Consider the following 11,736-nt stretch of genomic DNA (forward strand, 5'->3'; position numbering starts at 1 on the left):
AGGTATGTACAGTGATAAATAACAAGGCTATGGAGCAAACTTTATAACTTTATTATTCACTTCCTTGCTCGTTTGCATCTGACCATATCACACTGAGTCAGTCCTGTTTATTCCTTCTGACACTATTTCTTCAAATCAAAGTGACTGTTTTAAAGAAGCAGATTCTGAGTTCTGCTACAAATTCATTCACCTCCAGCAACATCACCAGTATACATGTTTTCCTTTTGCCTGCTTGCCTGTCATCTTTGGTAATCTCTTTTTCTCCATCACCCTATTGGCTCATTGCTTAGACAGTGGATAGGAAGGAATTTAATCACTCATCTAGAAGAAGCTGTCAAGCAGGAGATAAAAGCTGTCTTCAGGCTCCTACAAACTAAGTACCAAGTTTCAGCTTTCTCTGTATTAATGAGTTGGCAAAATCTTGGGCATGACTTTATAGAGAGAACAGTGGTCCTCTTCCATATATTTAGTCCCCATGAATTTGTCCCAATTAATTTGCACACTGTATCAAAAGTGCACAGTTTTATTGTAAAAATTAGGGTGTAAACACAGATGAGGATTTGGGCTTACTACTACACCTCTGCGCATGTGCTGCAAAAGTACAATGTGTAAACAGCAAGCTCTCCCTGGACCACTTCTACAAGTAGAGCTAATCCAGAAATCAAATCTACTCTGTCAAGGTCTAAACTGTATTGATGTATTACCTACTGCATCACTTCTAAGATCTTCCACAGTCTAAGATGAAATTAAAATTAGACAATGTTATGCTGTGGCATTTGCTAACTTACTTAAATTTCAGCTGAAACATTTTAGCTATGGCAGCATTCAGCAAATCCAAAGCAATGTTTCCAGATTCACACATCAAACCATGTTTATGTAGGAGACTTTTCCCCATTCTTGCTAGCTTCCTTGTTTAGTTCCTGGCAGCTCACCTGGTCCGCTGAAAGCCTGGGACCACCTTGAAGGCTAAACATGAGCTTCTGACATGGACAGCTCCTAGGCAGACTGCCAGGTGAAGAGTTTCAAACCCGGACACTGTTTTCTTTCCCCCAAGGTTTTCAAAATGCTTAGGTCTCTCAAAGAAAATACATTTTGAAAGAAAGACTTTCACAAAAACAGAACTACTGTTCTCCAGTCAGCACTGCCTAATATCCACTTCTTTTGCTTCAGTAAACATTGGTTAAACATTTCAAAATAAGTGCATGCTCTCTCCCATTCAATGTACTTTAAATTCAAGGAGGTATCAAAGTAAACTCACATTTGAAGTGCTGTCCTCTACATATTTGTCTTAGATTATGAACTAGTACTTAATTTGCTTTACTGTGGCATCTTCTTTTTTTAAACAAATATGAACAAAATATTGACTAAATTGCAAGTTTCTCCAGAGGCATTTTGAGATATACTAAATATATGCCAATTCAGGAGTTAGCATCACTGGTTTTGCAGGTGTAGCTGAGACTCCTACAACAATTACTAGGCTAATTTTACTTCTCAGAGCAAGGCAAATTAGTAGCAGCTACACTGGAATGAACAGAGCTAACCACCAGAAACAAGCTTTATTTAGTTAGTTAGTTTAAAGATGCAAAATGAAGTGCTTCAAAGAAAACAAGATATATGGATCTCACCTCACTTCAAATAAATTTCACTATAAAAATTCATGTAACAGCTTTTCCTTTTTTGTTACATTATATGAAAACCATATCATACCTAAGAGGCCTATATATATTATACACAGGTATAATCAATAAGATGAGAAATGCTCAGCAGCACTGAACAATTTGAAGATCTGTATCAGAGCAAACCAGCAAATAATTTGTATCTTTCAGTGTTAAATTTTCTGCCAAAAAGAAATATATATAATCCATACTTGTAACACAAAACTGAGCTTTCCAGTGGGAAATTTCTAAATGTACACCTGAATAATCTCTAGGAAGTCCTGGAAGGAACTCTAAATTGCATAGGTACTATATAAGCCCCAGAGCATCTTTTCTTCCCTTTATAACTAAGTTAAGTGCATCATTCAACAGGGCAAATATCATGGTTTCTACTACTTTCCTTCAAAAGAATCTGCAGCTCTCTATTCTTAGACCTTTAAGCCTTTTTAAATACATAAGTAGCTCTCACAGTGCTCATATTAGGGCCAGATTTTCAAAGGAGTTTGGCTCTTATTTTAGCACCTAAATAAATCAGCAGATTATCAAATAAGCTCAGCTTGTTGTCATTAAGCATCTTAAGAGCAGGAGGGAGGCAGCATGGATATCTTGAGTACTTTTTTCAAAGTTTGAGCCTTTTATTTTCTCTCACTAAAGAATGCTGGAAATTCTGATTCCAATTCCAGGTGCCATGTAATTAAACCATTAGTCATGAGGGTTTTAAATACCTCATCTTAAAAAAAATTAAAAAAATTAATATGGATATCAACAATCCCACATTGAAAGTAAATGAGACAGAGATCATGCTAAGCCAATTTCATCCTTATCTGATTACATGACAGTTGCTACCTTAGGTGTCTGTGTTATAATCTTGCTTACAACAAAACTTTCCCACTCCAAGGTGAGCTAAAAGCTCACCCTCCAGGCCTTGGCTTTGAGGGTATCTCTCTTTCTCCACCATCCAGTACAGCCATCTACTATACTGATGTGTTATGCCAAGACCTGCTCCCTGCTGAAAGTTTCTTTTATACTTCCCCAGCATTTTTGCACAATGCAAGGGATTTGGTTTGAAATCCACTCATCAGCACAGAATAAACAGCAAAAAAATGGTAAAATTCTGTTAGGAATTTTTACCTTGAGTGGAAATTCTGACCGACAGAACTGCAAACAATTTAGTTGATGATATGCAATTCAGTGGAGAAATTATTCCAAACAAAATAGTAACAAAATGTACAACAAAACAGCCATGTGACAAAAAGATGTAAGACTGCTCACTGAAAACTACTGGCTTTGTGCAGTAAGCTGTTAAAACTGGAGAGGAGACAAGAAAGGGGGAATAGGGAACAATGTCATACAGATTGATGAAGGAGGAGATATTAAAATGAGAAATTCAAATGTGTTAATTTTGTCAGACTTGTACATTCACTTATCATCTCCCTGTACTGTATTCTCATGTGCTTTCTGAAGGCTGCATACATGGCTTCTTATTGCCAATTTTCATTTGAGTTTGGGATTTCTCCACAAACTTGGCATTTTCCCAGCTGCTGACATGCTCTGCAGCGAAAGGTTGCATAAAGAGGGCATTTCTTTGTCCTCGATTTAATTCATAAGATAGGTCCTAGAGGACTTTTTTCAGGTCATGGTATGTCTTGCTGATTCATGAGAACTAAGAGCTTCCACAAGGACAAGTGTAAGAATTGTTTTTAAGCTTTCCAAAGTAAAGCGTTCCTGATCAATGCTTTCATTAAGTATTTGGTGAACAGATGGCTACCACTTATTTAATGAGACCCATGGGCAGGGAGAGTAGGAATAAGTTGAAAGGCATTACTCATAAAGAACCATCATAGGTGTTTGGTTTTTTTTTTTTTTACATTTTCATCAGTTTTATTCAAACTGTTCTAAATCTTTTCTATAGAAAAAGTTATAACCTTAGAAGATTATCATGAAATACACTTTGATCATACTTAAATCAAATCATGAATTGTCAAGTAGCCTGGAGATCACATTTGCTTCCACTTGAAAATTACATCTAACTATTGATCAGCTCATTGAAGAAATATTCAGAGAGGGTAGCATAACAACACAGTAGTATTTTAATATTTTATGAAATGCAGATTGCACAGATACAAACAGATCAGCCTCTGTTTGGTTACCATTGCTCTGAAGTGCAAGTACTAAATATATTTCAAGCAATGTTTCTCAAATGAAGCTCATTTACAAAATGTTGGCCATTTTGCCAGTTTGCTGCTGCTTTAATTTCTCAGATAATTCTTACTGCAACAATTAAAAATGGGCTTTAATTAAAGCTTTCAAAATGAATAACAACATGAGTTTGCTAAAGTCTAACAAAAAATTACTCATCTGATGCTAAACCAGAATCTGTTTAATCAGATAAGTATCAATTTACAAGATTTATCTGAAGAATTTCTCTGATACTTACAGATTTCAGTTGGATTGGGCTGAAAAATATCGCAAGGCTTCTATTTTGGAAAGACTACAGATGAATTCCATAGTGTTCAGAGACTTAAAACACCAGGACCAGTAGCTGTCTATCTCCACACAGCTAGGTGCTGGGAAAGTAGCATACTGACAACTACTGAGTAAACTAAGTTGCCCTAATGCTTCTCCTTGTAATGTTAACCACAAAGTCCACTGTCCAAGATAAATATCTTAGATGGGTAACGTAGAACACTTGGCTCTAAACACAGCCACAAAGGACTACCCTCTTCTGAAATCTGGGATACAAGTATGAAGACAGCTTGAATGACACAAATCCCAGTGCTAGAGAAGCAATATCTTCAAGCAATATCTTCAAGATTTCCTGAAACAATATTTTGTTTCTTGTCAAATTGCTCCAACTCACACATTCAGTTGAACTTAGAGACTGTCAGGAGATAAACCTCTAGACACTTGTTCACTTGTCCATATGGTAGAACTTTGTCACAAGCTGCAGAGCAGGTAATATGTACTTCCCAAACTGTGATGGCCATGCCACCATATATTAATGCCACGAGACTTTAATCAGTGGTTACTATCACTTAATACATCAGCCTGTGAACATGAAAGTCCAAACAACCCCTTTAAGATTATGCCCTCACAGCTTGATTTTCAAAGGTCCTAGATATTTTTATAATCTATATACCTAGTAATACAGCATAACTTTAGCATGTAGAGCATGGCACCCAGAATAGTAACCTATACAAATCAGACATGAGCCAGGTATTGGCTCATGAGACAAATTAAGATATCAGGTACTGAAAAATCACTGATTTTCCTAAAGCCATATCTAAAGCAGCTAGTATGTAACCCTGCACAGACTCTGAAAATGTGCAACTTTTACTATCTTAAAGAAGAAAAAATTTTAGTGAAGATAATTTAAGGTAATATACTCTAATAAACACCACAGAAAGAACAAAGTCTCTCTCTCTCAAAAAAAATAAATTTGCAGCCCTTAAGGAATTTAAACTTCATGCCTATGGTGAAAATGAGGTTGCAGAACTGTCTCAGATGTATTAAAAATGAAGGAAATTATCAGACATGGGAAATGATTGTAATTAAATTTTGAAGACTTATAAACACAACAGCTCCAACACTACTAAATGGAAATCAAATGATGGTACTTGGTGCTAGGGGACTGAATAATAAGCCACCACTAAATCACCCCCATCTGCTCTTGTAAGTGTATACTTGCAAAGTATTACATTAATTCTTGATATTAGAGTGTTAATTATCTCACAAAGGATGCAAGAGTCACTGGCCTTACACTGAAAATCAAAGATTCTATTTTCTGAAAAAATCCCATTCTGCAGAAATCAACAAAGTGGGGAAAGAATGTGTGAAGGAAGTTGGTTTTCCTTTAGAACGATGTTTTAGAATTCTAGTTCCAAAAGCTTTGTTTGGAAATAAATACATTTTGATTTTAGAAATAAATACATTTGGGGTCAGCAATGTGCCCTTGGGGCCCAGAAGACCAATGATATCCTGGGGTGCACTAAGAGGCATGTGTCCAGCAGATTAAGGGAAGTTCTCCTCCCCCTCTACTCTGTCCTGAAGGCATCACCTAGAATATTGCATCCAGTTCTGAGCACCCCAGTTCCAGAGGATCAGGGATCTACTTAAGAGAGTCCAACGGAGGTCTACAAGGATGATGAAGGGACTGGAGCTCTGCCTTATGAGGAAATGCTGAGAGACCTGTGGCTGTTTAGGCTGGAGAGAAGACCAACAGGGAGTCTAATAAATGTATATAAATATCTGAGGGCTGGGTGTCAAGAAAGAAGGGACAGCCTCTGCTCACTTGTTCCCTGTGATAGGACAAGGGGCAATGGATACAAACTGCAGTACAGGAAGTTCCACCTCAGCATGAGGAAGAACTTCTTTACTGTAAGGATCACAGAGCCCTGGAACAGGCTCCCCAGAGAGGTTATGGAGTCTTCTCTGGAGGCTTTGAAGACCTATCTGGATGTGTTCCTACACAACCTGTACTAGACTATATGGTTCTGCTTTGTCAGAGTGGTTGGACTTGAAGATCTTTGGAGGTCCCTTTCAACCCCTCACTTCCTGTGATTTCTTAGTCTGACTTCATTTAATGAGCTGTCAGCAACAGGAATTGTTAGTATTACTAAAATCAGTAAAAGTAGTGCTTGAAACAGCTTATCATCTCTATTTAGTTTTTAATTGCACAACAGCTGCCACTTACAACTTTTTCTCTAGAGCCAAATGTTTCCCAGTTTTACTGTAATAGACTGACAACTTCTTTAGGGTCATTTTTTTTTCATGTTCTTTCTTCTTATTTGCATAGTTCTGTCACAATCTTTAAATGCCTCAAAACAATCCAGCCTTAAGTGATCCCTTTTTTTTGGCATCTATTTGAAGGTACAGCTATCGATATAGAAAGTCCCACCCAGTTGCAACACAGTTGCACTATATAGCTGGGTTAAAGCTCAAGGTACTACTGTGTAATTTCAGCCCCCCTGTATTTCTCCCCTCCCACAGTTACATACATCAGTCTCACTTAGCTCATGGCATATTCCATTATCTAGTCAAATAGTCCTAATGATTCAATTTTCCCACAAGATATTCCCTCATATGATCTCCAAAGAGCATTTATTATAATAGCCAAGAAAAGCAGAAGTTAATAAGACATGTAGAATGTGTTATGCAAGGTATTTGTCATGGCAGTTACTATTGTCCTCTTCAGGTTTTAGTTTTGCACTAAACCTCTTAGAGTAATCTCTTTGTCCTGTCACCACATCAGCTGCTTCTCATCTTTCTACAGATCTGACAGATCTTCATCCTTTACTGTATTATTCCTTTAAGAAACCTTACTATGTTTTCTTCCAAATCAGATTTATTTCAGCAATATTTTTTTTTTTAAACAAAATCCACAGTTTCAGGAACATCTTTGTATTTTCTGGAAGCACTGTTTGCAGAGATAATTAAGACATCTGGATTTGAGTTCCATGGATCTCAGCAGTCTGGCTACATCCTGCGCTTAGTTTCTTTTGCCATACATCATGTACTTAGTTTCTTTTGCCACTCTGTTTTCCATAAAGTCCAATCTTCAAAATAACCCACAGATGACCTGTACTGCAACCATACATCCTGGTGTTTCTAAAAGAAAAAGACCTAGGTCCTAAGAAGTTTGCAAGCTTTGCTAAACCTGCACATGTATTTTGAGTCTTATGAACCCAAAGAAAATACTGGGAATAAATCTAAATTCATAATTCATATGCATCTTTCTCTCCTCAGCTGTAGAATCCTGAAATTTACATTGTGATCAAGAGCCCCAAGATCAGGTACTAGGATAGATTAGGAATTTTCTAGGAGATGCTTAATGGCATATTTATTTAGTGACACCAGAACTGTTAATACACTACTTGTCACTAATTCATAGAGCCATAGAATTGTTAGGGTTGGAAGGGACACCAAGGATCATCTAGTCCAAACCAGAAAACAAGAGGGAAAAACCAAACCAAACCAAAAAACACCCCCCCACCCCCTGCAACAAAAACAGCAAAAAGAAGGGAACAGAAAGCTTATAATTTTTTTGTACATAGTAAGCATCCAAGTACAAAAGGAATGAATTATTTTCTAGTACTAGTCTGATGTCTAATTACAGCAATGACAAATTTCAAGCTAATTAAGAATATGCTCATAGGCTTTGAAGCTTATGATTATTTTAAATGAAATGGTCCTAAACTATGTAATGGTCCCTGATTCTACACCTAGCATCTGCTTCAAAGCCTTGGTTTCACAGAATCATAGAGTGGTTTACGCTGGAAGGAACCTTTAAAGTTTGCCTAGTCCAACTCCCCTGCAATGAGTTAGAGACTTTCTATCTATACAGGAAGAAAAATACTCACTGCCTCAACAAACAACATCTTCTGAAGTTTGTTAGTAAGCATAGAAATTGTGGTAACTTTCAGCAATTCATTCGGATGGGATGATTGAATGGGCAATAAGAATGGGTTGTTCTACTGCAAGCTAAATATTTCACTGGTATGATCACCCATGCTACCTGTGGGAAATCAGACCATAATGTTGATTCTAATCAATATTTCCATTATTTCCAAAATGTACGACACAGAAAATCCATTATGAAAATAGTGGCATACATCAGATTATACAGCTGTCAGCTCACATAATCATTATGTATCTGTTCCCCATTCAATAACATGATATAAATGTATGCTTCAGAAAATAATCCTAAAGAGATTAAAAACTCCACTACAGAGAGTTATATATTCCTTAACAACAACATATGTGACATAAACTCTACTTGGACCTGTGCTAAAGACAGATAAGGTGAGTTGATTCACAGCAATTTGGTCACTAAAAGTCTTTGCATATCTTAATATTACTTTTGTCTTTCTGTCTGTCAAGGTGAAGAATACTCTTCCATTCTTTGAAATGCTCTGGACAGGAAGCAAAGTTTGGACATTTGACATAAAACATAATACTTTCATTGTTTCTACATGACCTTTTTCAGAAATTCTGATTTGTATCCCACATCAGTCACTGATATTTCCAGCTCATCTTGATTTTCATCTGTCTTAAGTGATGCATCTAAAAGAGATTGCATTAACTGTTCTGGCATCTCTGAACAAGGACCAAACATTTCCATAGCAACTTGATACTGCTTATACCTCCTTGGTAACCAATTTAGCATAATTATTTATAACACTTACCTGTATTAATGCTCTAGGGAGGAATATTTTAGGAGTCCACCATTCTTAAATATAGTTGTTAATTTCACAAATAACTATACACATAGAATCATAGAATCAACCAGGTTGGAAAAGACCTTTGAGATCATGAAGTCCAACCTATTACCTAGTACCCAACACCTCATAACAGTTACACCATGGCTTGAAGTGCCACATCCAATCCTTTTTTTGAACACCTCCATAGTCACACATTTATCATTATGTGTAATATAAATAATAACCCCCTTCCCAGATGTACAATTAAGCTTTTTTCAATCAGTAAAGACTCAAACTACCTGAAGCCCTCAAAATAGTCAAACAGAAGAGATTTGAAGACAGATAATAATTCCATTTTAATTAATGACCAATATTTAAATGAATCTTCTAAGAATTTTATTTTCACACAGTGTTTTGGTTTGAGGTTACTTTCCTGGCTCAGACACCTGACTCAAAAATCTCTAGACTCTGATTTCAGATTCATCTTAACTACATCTAAAATACACCTCACTTTTAATGAAGGGTAATAATAAAATAAAGTGTTTAATTGACAGACCAGATCAAATCCTTTTTGACTTCAGATTTTCTTTTGTAGTAGATGTAACCTGTAGACTAGAAGGCATTACAGTACTGCAAACTGAACTGTGAACAGAAGTTTCAGGTGCCTCGCCTTCATCTCCCATGACTAAATATTTTTAAAATTTACTTTTAAAATGTTTTCCCCTTCCTAAAGTACAATTAATCAGAAAATTGCTAGGACTTACTCAGCATTAAGTATTCTCCTTCTCTGGGTTTCAGTTGTAAGCGCAGTACGAAAAACAATAGCGAAAAGAAAGCAAAGCACAACCAAATCTTTAAGAGACCTATAAGACATTTTAAAGCATTGTGTGACTGGAAGAGCAGGTACTGCAGTGACATGCACTTCTGAGACTCTGTGAAATTGTTAGAAGAAAATTACTTTTTTTTTTTTTTTTTTTTTTTGACAAGGGAAAAAGTATCTTAACAAGTTAGTTTTAGAGTTACAATATGTCAGTAGAAAATTGGACTGCTATGGAACAATAATTGTACACCTCTCACTTCTTTGCAGAGACTTTACACACTCTGAACACTGTTATCTGTCTCTCTGCACCCAAGTACTTGTGAGACAGTGAGCACATAAATGCTTATATTCATAACTATGCACATTCAGTACCTTGAAAGGTGCCATAAAAGCATCACTGAACCAAGATAAAAACCACTTAATGACATTAATTTCTAGTAAAACTTTCTACACTAAGGAAATGGTAATTATTTTTTTTTTTCACTGTTGAAAACAGAGAACAGAGCATAGAGAAAGCAAGGGAGTCTGATGTTTCACGTTCCAGTCTAAAGACACATTTTAGATACTGTAGTTATATGGTCCTTGTGTACGATGAGGGCTTAACCCATCAGTTCAATGTAAGGGTATCTAGCAATAAACATCATGCCAGCGCTTACATTTCTGAAAGATCAGGTTCAGAGTTTGTTAGCAAGCTCTCTCTCTGAAAGTTGGCTATCTAGCAGATTTATCTGAAAAAAAGGTAGAGGAATGCTGGGAAAATGGACAAGATGAGTCTTCTGCTTTAAACTTGTCCCTGGAAGTGCCTTCAGTGGCAAAATGCTGACAGAAGAAAAGGACAGATAAAATCCATGAGAGCAAAAGATAAAGCAGTAGTACCATAACAGTGCAAAGTCCAGAAGGAAGAAACCAGGAATATGATTTCAGGGTGAATGAAGAACTCCTGTTATATGGTTTAATCCAAAACTCATTGAAGACAATGGGTAGACTTTCAAAATGGTTTTGATGTGAGGTTTGTAATCTTGAATGACTGCATTTAGAATCACCGCTTGACCAGCATATCAAAAAACTGTATGCACTGCTTAAAAAGTGACTTCATAAAGCCTCTTCAGAGATGAGGATGCCACTGCTTCTTTGAAGATACAGTCATTAAAGGATGAAGCATCTGAACAGGCAGTATGAGTCCTCTGAAGTTTAACTATAATCTCCTTATTATTTCTTACTGAGTTTCTGAAATGTTTTCTAGTGAAAACAAGAAGGAAAATTGAGGCATACAGCTTCATCTGGAAGTCACCTGTAGATTAACTTTACTCCTGGCTTTTTTTTTGGTTTGGTTTGGTTTGGTTTGTCTGTTTGTTTGGTTTTTGCTTTGTTATGTTTGTTTTGTGTGTTTGTAGGCCTGGTGCTAACAGTATTTAACTGTTGCACGTACCTGAACAAACACTGAAACACAGTGTAATTTCCTGCTCTACATTAGCTGTTTGTTACAGCTGCTTGTCAACCATTGATAGATACATATTTACTTTTGAAAATTCATTGTTCAATTAATTACAGTTATGAGACAGTCCTGAGAAGGAAGATGACTTCTAGTGCAAGCTAATCTTTTCTTGAAAAAAATAGTTTTTGAAGCAAAGTGATGCTCTTGTGATTCAGAAAAGAAGCCAATGACACCAACATAAAACAAGTTTGGTCTTTGTGAATTCTGAAGCAAACACAAGTATGCACATAAATATATTCAAATGCATTCATATACACAATGCCTGGAGGTAGATATTAGACACTGAATGAGGCATTCTTGTCTCAGTGAAGAAAATTCATCGTTATTTGTATGTTCTGAACAGAAGCAGGGCTGAAAAGGGATACATTTGTATTTACAACTCTGTAAAGCTCTGTTCTCTTCACTTAGAAGACTAAATAATATAGACTGTGATGTCTTAAGTAAGAAATATACTGTAGATTTTTACCTAACTTTAATTTAGAATAATTGCATAAAACCAGACATCAGTGTGTTAGATAAATGACAAATTAGAACTATAGTAAGAATATGAGACACCAGTAGAGAATG

The sequence above is a fragment of the Dryobates pubescens genome, chromosome 18 (genome assembly GCF_014839835.1).
Source record: "Dryobates pubescens isolate bDryPub1 chromosome 18, bDryPub1.pri, whole genome shotgun sequence".
Lineage (NCBI taxonomy): Eukaryota > Metazoa > Chordata > Aves > Piciformes > Picidae > Dryobates > Dryobates pubescens.